The sequence below is a fragment of the Neomonachus schauinslandi genome, chromosome 11 (genome assembly GCF_002201575.2).
Source record: "Neomonachus schauinslandi chromosome 11, ASM220157v2, whole genome shotgun sequence".
Classification (NCBI taxonomy): domain Eukaryota; kingdom Metazoa; phylum Chordata; class Mammalia; order Carnivora; family Phocidae; genus Neomonachus; species Neomonachus schauinslandi.
The window spans coordinates 41,860,305-41,871,905 of record NC_058413.1 but is presented as its reverse complement, the minus strand read 5'-3'; positions in this window follow the sequence as shown (position 1 = coordinate 41,871,905).

The window sequence follows — 11,601 nt, the reverse complement described above, 5'->3', positions numbered from 1 at the left end:
TGTTTAGCTATAATTATTAACATATTTAAATGAAACTGCAGAATTCTGATGATTTATTTCGAGTTGATATGTTGAGATGTTTCAAGAGGAAATTAATGTAGCCAATAAAAGAATTTCTATAATCCTCAGGCACTTTAATATGAAGAATGTTATAGAATTTTGTTCATGAGATTATCAGAAACTTATTTATATCTGCCCCAAGTATTTCTGCTAAAACATTCTCTAAAGTGTTAGCAGTCAAGAAAACCTGCTACCTTCAGATGAAATTGACACATGACATTTTCCTTGTGTAATGGCTGCTACTTCCAGGGAGTCATGAGCTGGTTGGTTACTTTGGGTTCTAAAAGAGGGTCCGTAGGCTGTGGCCATTTCAGAAGAATCTGGTTCAATCATCTCTCAAGGAAGAATAGACTTTATTGGAAGCTGAAGGACAAGCTATTTAAGTTTCTTGGGAAAACACTGTGTTCTAAATTGAGCTCAGTTGGAATCTGGAGACTGGAAAGCTTTTTGAACTTCTCTGTGCCTTCTCTGTGCTGTAGAAAGTCGATGGTGGCCTGAGGCTATGATATATCTGTGACTTACGCTCAGGACATCAGCGTCTTACCTGATGGGTAATTCCATGCCACTAACATTTTCCAAGCACTCTGTGCCAGGTCATCTCGTGGGCACCGGCAATACCAGAAGAGAGGAGTCACTCTTCACTCAAAGAGCTCACAATATTAACCAATACCTTTATCATTATCCACACAAAATGTGAGAGCTGGATGATACTCTGTAGAAATCATGTTTCCTGATAACATACACATAAGATATTTAAGAAATGCCGTATTTTCTATTCCTTTCTAAGAGTCATACCACGTAAGAAACAACATGAAAGACTCTACCGTAAAGACACCTACGTGACAATTTCTAGGTAAAATATCTAGAAACGTCCCAAGGAATACAATTGGGAAAATGCCGAGTTTGTGGTGCCTTTCAGTTCTGGGATTTCTGCTGCCCTGGGTCCTCCTGGTAGCTTTGTTGAAGTTTCATCTCACCTAATCTTTTGCCCAGTGTGCTCGGGTACTCAATTATGCAGCAAGTGTTTATATAGGCCAATCCTTTTTACAAAGATCCCAAGGGCTTCTTTGAATTCTTTTCCTGTTACAGGAGGGTTTATTGTTTCAAATATTGCTTACAGTCAATGCGTCACTGGCTGGGAATCTTTGGTTAAACTGAGATTTCACAGTAATAGGAACTGATTGAATCTCTGGAGTTCGTTGTGCACATCATTGGTTGGGTTTTCACTCAGGTTTATAAGGATGATTACAGTCCTACTGGTTTTAACCTCTCATTAGACGATGGACTCCCTGAAGGCAGGGACTGAAGCTACTTTTTTTATCTGTATTCATTCACCTGCACGTCCTTCCTTCCTTCTATAACACATAGAGAATTTTCTGTATCTGGTGTAAAAGGGTTATTTCTTTCAAGGCTGTGAATTAGTGGCTCCTGATTGTATGAATGTGTTCATCAAGGTCATAGCATCTTCTCTCCTACCAGTTTTATCTTCAAGATATCCTCCTTTTCTTGACTAAAGGCTAGACAGAAGAAAGTTCTAGAACACCTCAGACTTGGTCATCTTTCTATTTTCTTAGCCTCTGTATGACTTGGGAATTGCTATAATAACATCGTCCCAATGTTATTTCCTGTTGTGTTTCTTGGGTCTCCAGCCCCCTTCCTGCCTCACCACCACCTACTCCTTCAAATCTCACATGAATAACTTGGTAGCAGCCTCTGAGCACTACACGAAGGTTAGCTAAAGACAGTGAAGAAGGAAACATGAGAGTTTGAAACACTTGGAACTAATAATAGTGAAAACTGTGTGGACATCAAGATGGTTCTTCCTTCTCCCTCATCACCGCATGTTTTGGAAGCTATTTCAATCTGAAATGGCTCTGTCTTGAGGAGCACGGACAAGAGTCAGACAAGGCTGAGGATTTTCCTGTAAATGTCCCAGCAGCTTCCACTCAGTGAGTTGGATCTGCTTCATCCCAAATGAGGCAGCGTTGCTCAGCTTCCTAAGCTTGTGCTTGAGTCTCTCTGCGGCTCAGGGCATGGTCCCTTCCCCATTCATCCATTATTCATAATTTGTTCACCGTGACCTGTGGGAAAAAAGTAAATGAAGAAAAAGTGGCTCCTTCCCTCGAGGGGCTCACAGCCCAACGGTGGAAGCGGATAGCACAGCCGAACATGGTGGTGCTAAGTGTGTAAAAGGGAAAGGATGGGCTGTGAGGATGGGGCCTAATGTGGCCTGGGGATGGGGGGCTGTGAGAGTCAGTGTCTTCATGAGATGTTCAAGGAGGGCTCAACACAGTTCTGTCAAGAGGCAGATACTATATCATCTGGGCTTTGGGGGCCATACGGTTGCTGTCACAACTCTCAGCCCTGTCGTGGTAGCAGGAAGCAATGTCGGACAATATATAAACAAATGGGTGTGGCTGAGGCTGTGCTCCAGTAAAACTTGATTTATGAAAACAGGTAGATGGAGTCGGCCTGCAGGCCATAGTTTGCTGACTTTTATAACAACAAATAGCTACGTAATGCGTCCTGGGTGCCAAACATAGTGCACGCACACACGCACGTACGCACACACATACATACTCAACCCTCGGCACAGCCTTGTGATGCAGGTGTTGTCATCTCCATTGGATAGTTGCGGGGTCTGAGGTATTAGCAGGTTAAACTTATCGGCGGGGGAGACGAACCATGAGAGACGATGGACTCTGAGAAACAAACTGAGGGTTCTAGAGGGGATGGGTTAGCCTGGTGCTGGGTATTAAAGAGGGCACATTCTGCATGGAGCACTGGGTGTTATGCACAAACAATGAATCATGGAACACTGCATCTAAAACTAATGATGTAATGTATGGGGATTAACATAACAATAAAAAAAAAAAACCCACAGTGAAACAGCTGATGGGCTGCTATGTCAACTCTAGGTTGGCCGGAGGGTCCACGCCATAAGGCTACTCTACGCCAGTCAGGAAGAGGAGGGAGTGGGTCTTGAGGCCGAAGGAACAGCAAGACCAGAGGCCCAAAGGCAAGAGACGGTAGGAAGAGTGCATGAAGGAAAAGTGGGAAGCACAGAGTGGCAAGAAACGAAGTAAGAAAGGGGCAGATTGGCCGGGGGGGGGGGGGGGGGCAGGTTTTGAAGGCTATGATGGAAAGCGAGGGCTGTGAATCATATCAGGCCACACCAGCCCCGGGGCGGGGCGGGGGGGCACTAACAAGTGATTTTGAGATTTGACCCTTCTTGTTTGCATTCCTGAGAGCGATGCTTTAGCTGGAGGCGGGCAGGAATGAGTGCCAGGTGCCTGCCAAGGCAGGGAAAGGGGGCGGGAAAGAGAGTCTTCAGGCAGATTCTGGTTTTCCTGAGGGCCAGCACTGGTTGGGGGATAGCCTGATCCCAGAAGCTCTTGAAAGGTTGGGGGGCCATCTCAGCGGGTCCCACCCGGCTCCCTCCTGTTGCCAGCCTGTTTGGCTTGGCAGAGGTGAAGAACACAGTTTGCCCATAAGGCCAAAATTCCTCTGCCAGACATGCAGTTTAATAGCCATCAGAGCCCCGTAGCTGGGAGAGTTTATAAATTCCCATACTTCTTACACGCAAGCCACAAGACTGTTTATTGAGATTTTTTTTTTTTAATTAAAGCTCCAGCTCAAGCCTCACCCACACTGTTACCTTACTGAGTGAGTTATTTCTCTCTCCATCTTTTTAATGGGCTCCAGTCACCCTGGTCTCTTGCCTGAGGCGCGGGGAGAACTCTGCTGGAAATAAAAGTGTCCAGCTTGGAAGGAGCAGCCAGCTGCAGGCCAGGCTGGGCCAGTAATTGGCTGAGATGATACTGGAGGCTCGGCTAACAGGCCCAAATTGGTCCCTAATCACGTCCAACCTGGGAGCAGCTCACTTCCCAGGGCTGCCAATTTTCCTCTCGGAGAGACGAAGCTATTGGGCAGAGGTTTCCGGGCGGCCTGTACAAATGGCTCTACACTGGTGAAGGGCAGGAACACAAACCCTCTTCAGAATCCGTTAGAACATGTCACCTGTTTTGTCCTGGGAGAGCTTTGGCTTCACTCGTCCCTTGGTTTCCTGGTGCCCAGGCCTCAGCCTAGAGTCAGGAGACTCTGGAGGGGCTGGAAGCCTATGATGCCAGCATTGCTGGCAATGCTAATAATCACCTTATCTCCCCCTGCATCCGCTGTGTGTCAGGGGGCTCTTCGCACACGGACCGGGGATGACTGTGTGTCTTGGCCTAGCAAGTGTTATATAATCCCTCATTTCGTAGATGAAAGAAAATCCCAATTGTACGGAGGAGAGGGAACCCTCCATTTGGGGGATGAAGACACAAAAACTCAGAGAAGTCAAGCAACCTGTCCAGGGTCCCACAGCAGCTGGTCCTCTGGGAGCTGAGACTGGACTCCAAGGCCCCTGGCTCTTGATCTGGGCTCTTGGTCTCTGGTGCTTTTTTTGCTAGAACAAGCAGACTTCTGGATTTCTGGATTTCTGGGCTGATGTACTCTGGTTAAGTGGGCCCTGGGCCTGGCTTAGCCAGGGGTCGGGAGTGGCAGTAGAGAGTTGGGTTGCTGGGACAGGCAGTGGGCTGTGGGGAGGGGACATCACTAGAGGTGAGGGCCTGTGGGTGTGTGTAGGAGTAGAGAGGTGGGCATTGTTGCAGGCAGCTAATCGCACACTGCCCCGGTTACCTAGGTGATGGTGGAATGAGGAGGATCTGGATAATACCAAGGCTGGGCCGGGTTTGAATTCCAATCCTTCACTGTATCCGGGGCTTGGAGGAAGGAGTCCTCCTTCTCCTGCTGGTTAGCTTCCTCTGTATCTGGTTCTCACCTCAGCACCAGGATGCTCCTTCCCTCCAGTTATCACCTCCATTTCCTTTCCTCCAGGAGTGAATCTGCTTATAGATTTCCCCTCCGCAGCTTGCCTTGGTGTCTGCCTCGGATTCTGGGACTTGGAGGACAAGGCCCAAGCAAGATAAATTCCATGTATGTTTGTTGATTTCCTGGTAAATGGGAAAGCTGTCCCGAGTCTTCACATTCATTAACTCATCTAATATGAGAGGTGGGCTGGCACTGGCTCAGGCTGGCTTGCAAGAGCCAAGTGCGCACATTCGGCATCTAGTGACGCCATATTGGCAACTTGAAGTGGCTGGGGTGAGAGTTTTGACCATGGGAGCCAGCAAACCCTATAAACCAGGGCTTTTTTCATTCAGAAGGCTGGTAAACATTTATTGGCACACCACTGTAGTCCTTTCTACAACTCAGTGAGACAAGTATTGCTCTTTTAAATTGCTTAGTTTTTCAAAACTGAGACTCTGCTGGCATAATTAATTTGTTCAAGGGCATTCAACTAGCAAGTGGTAGATTCGACATTTGAACCAGCACCAATCTGATCCCAAAGCCTTTGCTCTTTTCATGCTATTCCATTTATGATCCTGGTAATGCTTCAATTACATGTATCAGAGGTTGGAATTCCATTGGGTCAAGTCACAAGCACAAGACACATCTAAATGTTCCAGATACTTTCATACTCATATTACTTGAGCTTCACAACCCTCCTGTGAAGTAGGGAAGTATCATTAGTTCACCTGAAGTTGAAGAAATTGATACTCAGAGAGGTTAAATAAATGTCCCATGGTTACACCTGTAATAGTGAACTTGAGGCTGGAATCCTTGTTAACGAATTCTTGGTTTAGAGTTCTTCCCATCATACACATGGCCTCTAACCTTGACAAAACAGATCCTAGCTAATTCAATGCTTCATTGAAATAGAAGTTTTATTTTCTTTCTGCTTTCTTTTTTTGAATACGGAGTACAACACAATGAAGGAGGCTCTTATGGATTTATTAGTAGGAAAGAAAAGATCCACACTAAAATCAGCCCACATCTAAGTCAGCCAAGTCCCTTTCTGGGTCCTAATCTGTAAGATGAGAGTGGAACAAAAGGAAGGAGTGACAGGAAGATAAGGGCCAGTGAAGAGAACTTGGACTTTCAGGGATGCTGGGATCCCTACTACTCATGGTCCTGGGTGGTGAGAAGTATGTTCGAAGATTGTTTGTGCAAATAGTTCCTTCCTATGAAGATTCTAATTCCCTTTGTTGTTTGTACGGGCCAATACAGGAAGGATACCCAGATGAGCTTTGGGGATGGAATCAAAATACACAACTGCAGCTCTGCTACAGATAGCCCCTGGGATCTTTGGCACCACCCTGGCTTCTCCGAACTCCAGTTTCTGCCTTTACGAGCAAAGGTGAAGAAAATGGGACGAGTGCATTTGTTTTGACAATTCAAGGAAATGGGATTACCAGGATGCAAAAGGGCATAGTGGGCAATCAATAAATGCATTCAACACATGTTTCTCAAATGAAAAGCCATTCCCCGGCTGGCTCTTGAAGTGTTAACTCTTGACTGCTCTTTGTCAAAAATCCACTTGACATGGTATAAAAGGGGTTAAGTTTGATTCAGCAATCCAACCGATTGTCCTCTTTTTTGCAAGCCTGTTTAGGGAATGAGGCCACTCTGCTGCCACCTCCTTGGTGGCATGATGCCCAGCTGCTTTTTGTAGGCAATGGTGTGAAAAAGATTTTAATAGTCAGTCGTGCCCTAGAGTGGGCAGAGCTTATAATTTTCCATGACTTACTATGCTCAGCCCCAATTACTCTTGATTGAATATATATATTTTTAAATCACCTCATTAATAGTTGGTGCTTATGATTTCGCCTTCTATTTCTAATAGAAATCTACCATTTTTCATGGGATGGTTTCCTAGCCAAGTAGGGAAAAGACAGCCAGGATAAAAATTGATCCACTGAAGATAGTTTATGGAGAATATGGGCAGAAAAATGTTTTCAAAACTAGTGTCAGGGACACCCCTGGGCCATTCTCTTCCTTTTTAATGAGTCACTATCAATGCCTGTCTGTCTTAACCATTCTGTGAATCTTTCAGCCCATGAATTACTTTATTGGTGCAAACTCATGAGCCCGCAAACTGCAGGGAAAAGAGATTAAGAGAGTTCATGGGTATGAAGTGCTCCTAACTGTGTGCAACATGTGGAAATCATTTCGTCAGTGCTCAGACACAAGGACCTCCACTTGGAGTTTACATGGATAGGCCTTCTGCAAATTGCCATGATAATACAGTTTGCTGGCCTTGCAGCTTGCCGTCTTCATATTTTCACGTTCTCCACCTCTCCTGCACCTTAGCTGGGTGCCTCTGTGCTCCCCATGTGCTTCCCATAAAATCCTGCTCTCGAGAAAGGCTCTGATGGATTTAGTCAGGGTGAGGTGTCAAGGAAAGATACTGTTTGTTCTGTCTGATCCCTAGGTGGGGATGGGGTTGGAACCAGAGGTTTCCCTCCAGATGGCACATGCCATTGGAATTGCAAGCTCAGTTGAAGGAATTCAGTTCTTGGAAAGGCAGACATAGTTTGAGGAATGGAATAGGAGTTAACCACACAATTCCACTGGTCACTGCAGATAGCCTCAGGGGCTGGGCAGGTCTCATTGGACCAACAGGGAAGGAAGCAGCATGAAACAAGATCAGCAGCACCCCCCCCCCCCGCCCCGCCCCCGTGCCGCACACCCCAGTAGCCTCAGCCCCTGGTGAAATAATGCATTCCTCTTCTAGGCCTTGGCCAAGTGAGATGCCTTCCTAGCACCCTTTGGGTGCCTCTAGAATCTTTCCCAGTAGAGCTTTAGAAACATACAGGAAGTGTCCAACCAGGCCGAATCTCCTGGGCTTTCTGGATTCTGCTCCAGCCTTGATGAAACACTTTTCACAGGGCTTCGTGATGTAGCATTTCTATGTCATCAGTTCTCCAAATATGATCAATCCCAAGAAACCAGCAGAAGGAATCTGCCCTCCCAGCACCGCTTAGGTTTAGGTTTGTACATTAGGCTCAATGCCCTTTCTTCCTTTGTCAATCCCTACCCCCGTGGGCTCAAGGCCACTGGCAAGTGAGATCTGAAGTCACTCTTGTGACCACAGGCTCTGTCTTGAAATGGATGCCCATCAGGGGGGTTTTGATGGGAGACGGGAAGTGAATAGGGCTGAGAAAAAACGATTATGACATCTGCAGAGTCTAGCTGGGAGGGGTGTGACATTCTGGGAAGGACACAGGCTCTTGAGTCAGGAGAACTGAGTTCAAATCTTGACTGCTCCCAACCCATGTGACTTGGACAAATGTTTTCATCTCTGTGGACCTCAGATTTACTTACCTATGATGTAGGAATCGTTATCTCTGTCCTGATGACACCCAAAGTTTGTTTTGAGCATCGGATGAGATCCTGCCCTTTTGCTAAGATCAAGGGGGACCTGCCCCTTGGCCCTGGGCTTCAGCTGTCCAAAGGGGCTGTAGAGAATCAGCTGACATTGCCTGAAGAGCAGGGAGGGGGTGAACGTGACTGGCTGCCTTTCTCTCCACAGGCCTGCGGACCTGAGCAGAAAAGCATCTAGAGAAAGTCTGCCCTGGCCCCAGGTGAGATTTGCAAAGATGAGACCCTCGGGCTGAGTATAAGCCCAGATTGTGGAGGGGAAATTGATAGAAATTACAACTGACAGGTCACAGATTTAAACATTTATTGACTCCAGCTAACTATGCATACTTATTCAGGTGCTACATACACTTACTTTGATCTCACACACACACTCTCTCAAGATGTCACAAACGCTTGGCTGTTACACACACTATTATAAATACTATTTTTACATCCTCTGCAGAAATGTGGTGGAAGATATCTTCCTTTAAGTACATACTCTCATGTGAGCCAATCAAGGCTCTGGTGCCTGGACATGGGCCTCATTCACCTTGGTCTCAGTGAAAGACACGGGTCTTTAAGAATGTCAGGTAAACTGTGTTGGACTAGGTTGGGGGCCACTGTCTCTGACATCTTCCTTAACTCTCACTGACACACCTGCATGCCCAGGAACCCCATGGGCCTTCATCTCCATGATATTTCTGATTTGAGCCATTCCTGTCTTCCTAACCAGGGGTTCGGGGCTGAGCATTCTCAGGGAACACTCCATGCCACATTTTGTAGATTTGCTTTTTTTTTTTTTTTTTTTTTTTGTAAGAGAGACTCCATAGTTTTCATCAGGTTCTCAAAGATATACATGATCTGGAAATTCACCAACCCTTTGTCTACCATTAATGACAGAGAGCATCCCAGCCTGCAAGGGCCTCTGCCCTTCTGGTTACCAGCCCAGCCCAGCCCAGCCCAGCCCAGGCCAGCCCTGGCCAGGGAGAAAAACCAGCAAAAGAAACCAATTTATCCCTTCTTCCTCCAGTTTTTTTTTTTTTTAACTTTTGTTTTCATTTTTGAGGTCTGATGCACATTATTCTAAACTGTTAAAAGGGGTGAGAACCTTCCCACACAGAAGAAAATGGAATTGGTATGCAAAGTAGACCCAGTCTTGAATAATTAATTCTGATTTGCATGTTCAGATGAGCCTGAGAGCTGCCCTGGCAGCCAGGAGGGAATTTCATATGCAGGAAGGTGGAGCTTGGCACGCCCAGTGGGGGAGATTCGGCTTCCCCAGAAACCTCCACTGCCTTCCTCAAGTCAATTCTTTGGCTTACTGGAGCTATGAAAACCCAGGGCCATGGGGAATTGAGGCCCAGGGAGGGGAAGTGTCTTGCCCAAACTCACACAGCAAGTTAGGGACAGGAAATATCACATAGTGGTTAACAGCAGGGGCTCAAGGACTCTTGGACTACAGAGATTCTAAGCCCATTGCTTACCAGTTATGGGACCTTGGCAAGGTGCTTAACCTCTTAAAACCTCAGTTTCCTCATCTGTAAAGTGGGGGTAAATAAACCCTCACAGTGTTGTTGCAAGTACTCAATTCAATGTGCCTGATGGTTATAAGCATGATGGAAATGGTGCTTGCTCTTGTGGCCCTTATTATCAAAATCTTTCTCTTCCTCCTCCTCCTCCTCATCTTTAATGGTGGAACAGTAATTAGAACCCAGATTTCCTTATCAGCACAATTTATGTTCATTAAAGGCAGTGTAGTGCTTTTGTGAGCCTTAGTTCTTGCCCCTGCTAATTACCCTGGGATAGTATTGCCAGGTAACAACATGGATAATAGTAGTAACAGTACCATATACTCAGTGGGCACTCCTCCCCAAGTACTTTGGTAAGCACTCAACATATGTTTAGGTTCCTAGGGGTGATGATTCACAAGGGTCCTGGGCCCCAATGTTGAGGATGGAGAGAAGGCCTTGTGGGATGGGATTTTCTTGGAGGGTCTGATAAGCAGAGGCTATAGAGGCTGGAGCCTGACCAGAGCACACACCCTCCCTTCAGTCTGGCTGCAGAGAGGACCACTCAGATCATCCAAGAGCTCAGCACCAGTCTGACTGTCTGGTGGTGTGCAAGTCTGAGACCCACTGAAGCTCAGTGAGGAGAATGGAAACCACCAGTAGACCCCAGGTATGCATCCTGGAAAGGGGCACATGTCCTTACTGCTATCACTCTCTGAATAGAAAAGGGGTCCCATGGAGGAAGGACTCAGTGTTGGATAAGTAGATGAAAACTCTAGAGACAGATTTTAGCTCTAGTTTAGTTCTGTAGAATAGTAACTCTCTATAAAGATAGAATGAACCTCACTGGGATAAACTGCAGACACTGATAGTTTTTTGTTTGTTTTCAGATTTTATTTTAAGTAATCTCTACACCCAACACGGGGCTCAAACTCACAACCCCAAGATCAAGAGTCACATGTTCCACTGACTGAGCTAGCCAGGCACCCAAACACTGATAGTTTTTTAATACAGTCCCTGGGATGTTGCAAAGAGGTTGGACAAGGTGATGTTTGAGGTCCATAGATCCCTCGGAGTCTCTGTCTTAAGTCTCCAGACTGGCTGATGAGGCCCTTTTGCTTTCAGGAGGCACAGAACTAGGTCTTCTCCCCACACTCTAGAAGACTGAGGAGACTCCAGTCTCAGGGAGCTGAATTGCCCATGTATCCCTGATAAAAGACAATCAACCCTTTTTTCTGTATCATGAACCCCAAACTGAAAGGACATTTACAGATGTGCTATCCCCTTTGGGCCCAGGAACTTATTCTCAGAGGGAGTATAACATAAGGGAAAGAATACTGGGCTTTGAGTCAGACATCCTACATTCAAATCCCAACACTACCACTCAGGTTTTATAACTTTGGGCAACTTTCTAAACCTCTCTGCATCTCAGATTTTTTGGGGTCCCATTACCCACTTGCTGCATCATGGAGAGCAGACATAATGCTTGTGTGGAGCCTGGCACAGCAGAGGTGAATTCTGTAATACGCACATTATAGATGCACATGTTGACAAAGACGTGGTGCAGACTGAATGAGAAGACACAGGGGGAAGGCAGAAATGTCACTTTCCTTTCCCCAAGCCCTTTTGGTGTGTCGAGGGGGTCTGCATCCTCTGATGCATCATTCCAAGTAAACGAATATCTTTCTTCAAGAAGTTCCGATTTCTGCTGCTTCTCAAAGGGAGGCCAAGCTGGGACTATGATGCTGACAAAGGATTTGGGTAATGCAAAGGGAAGAGGGCCTTC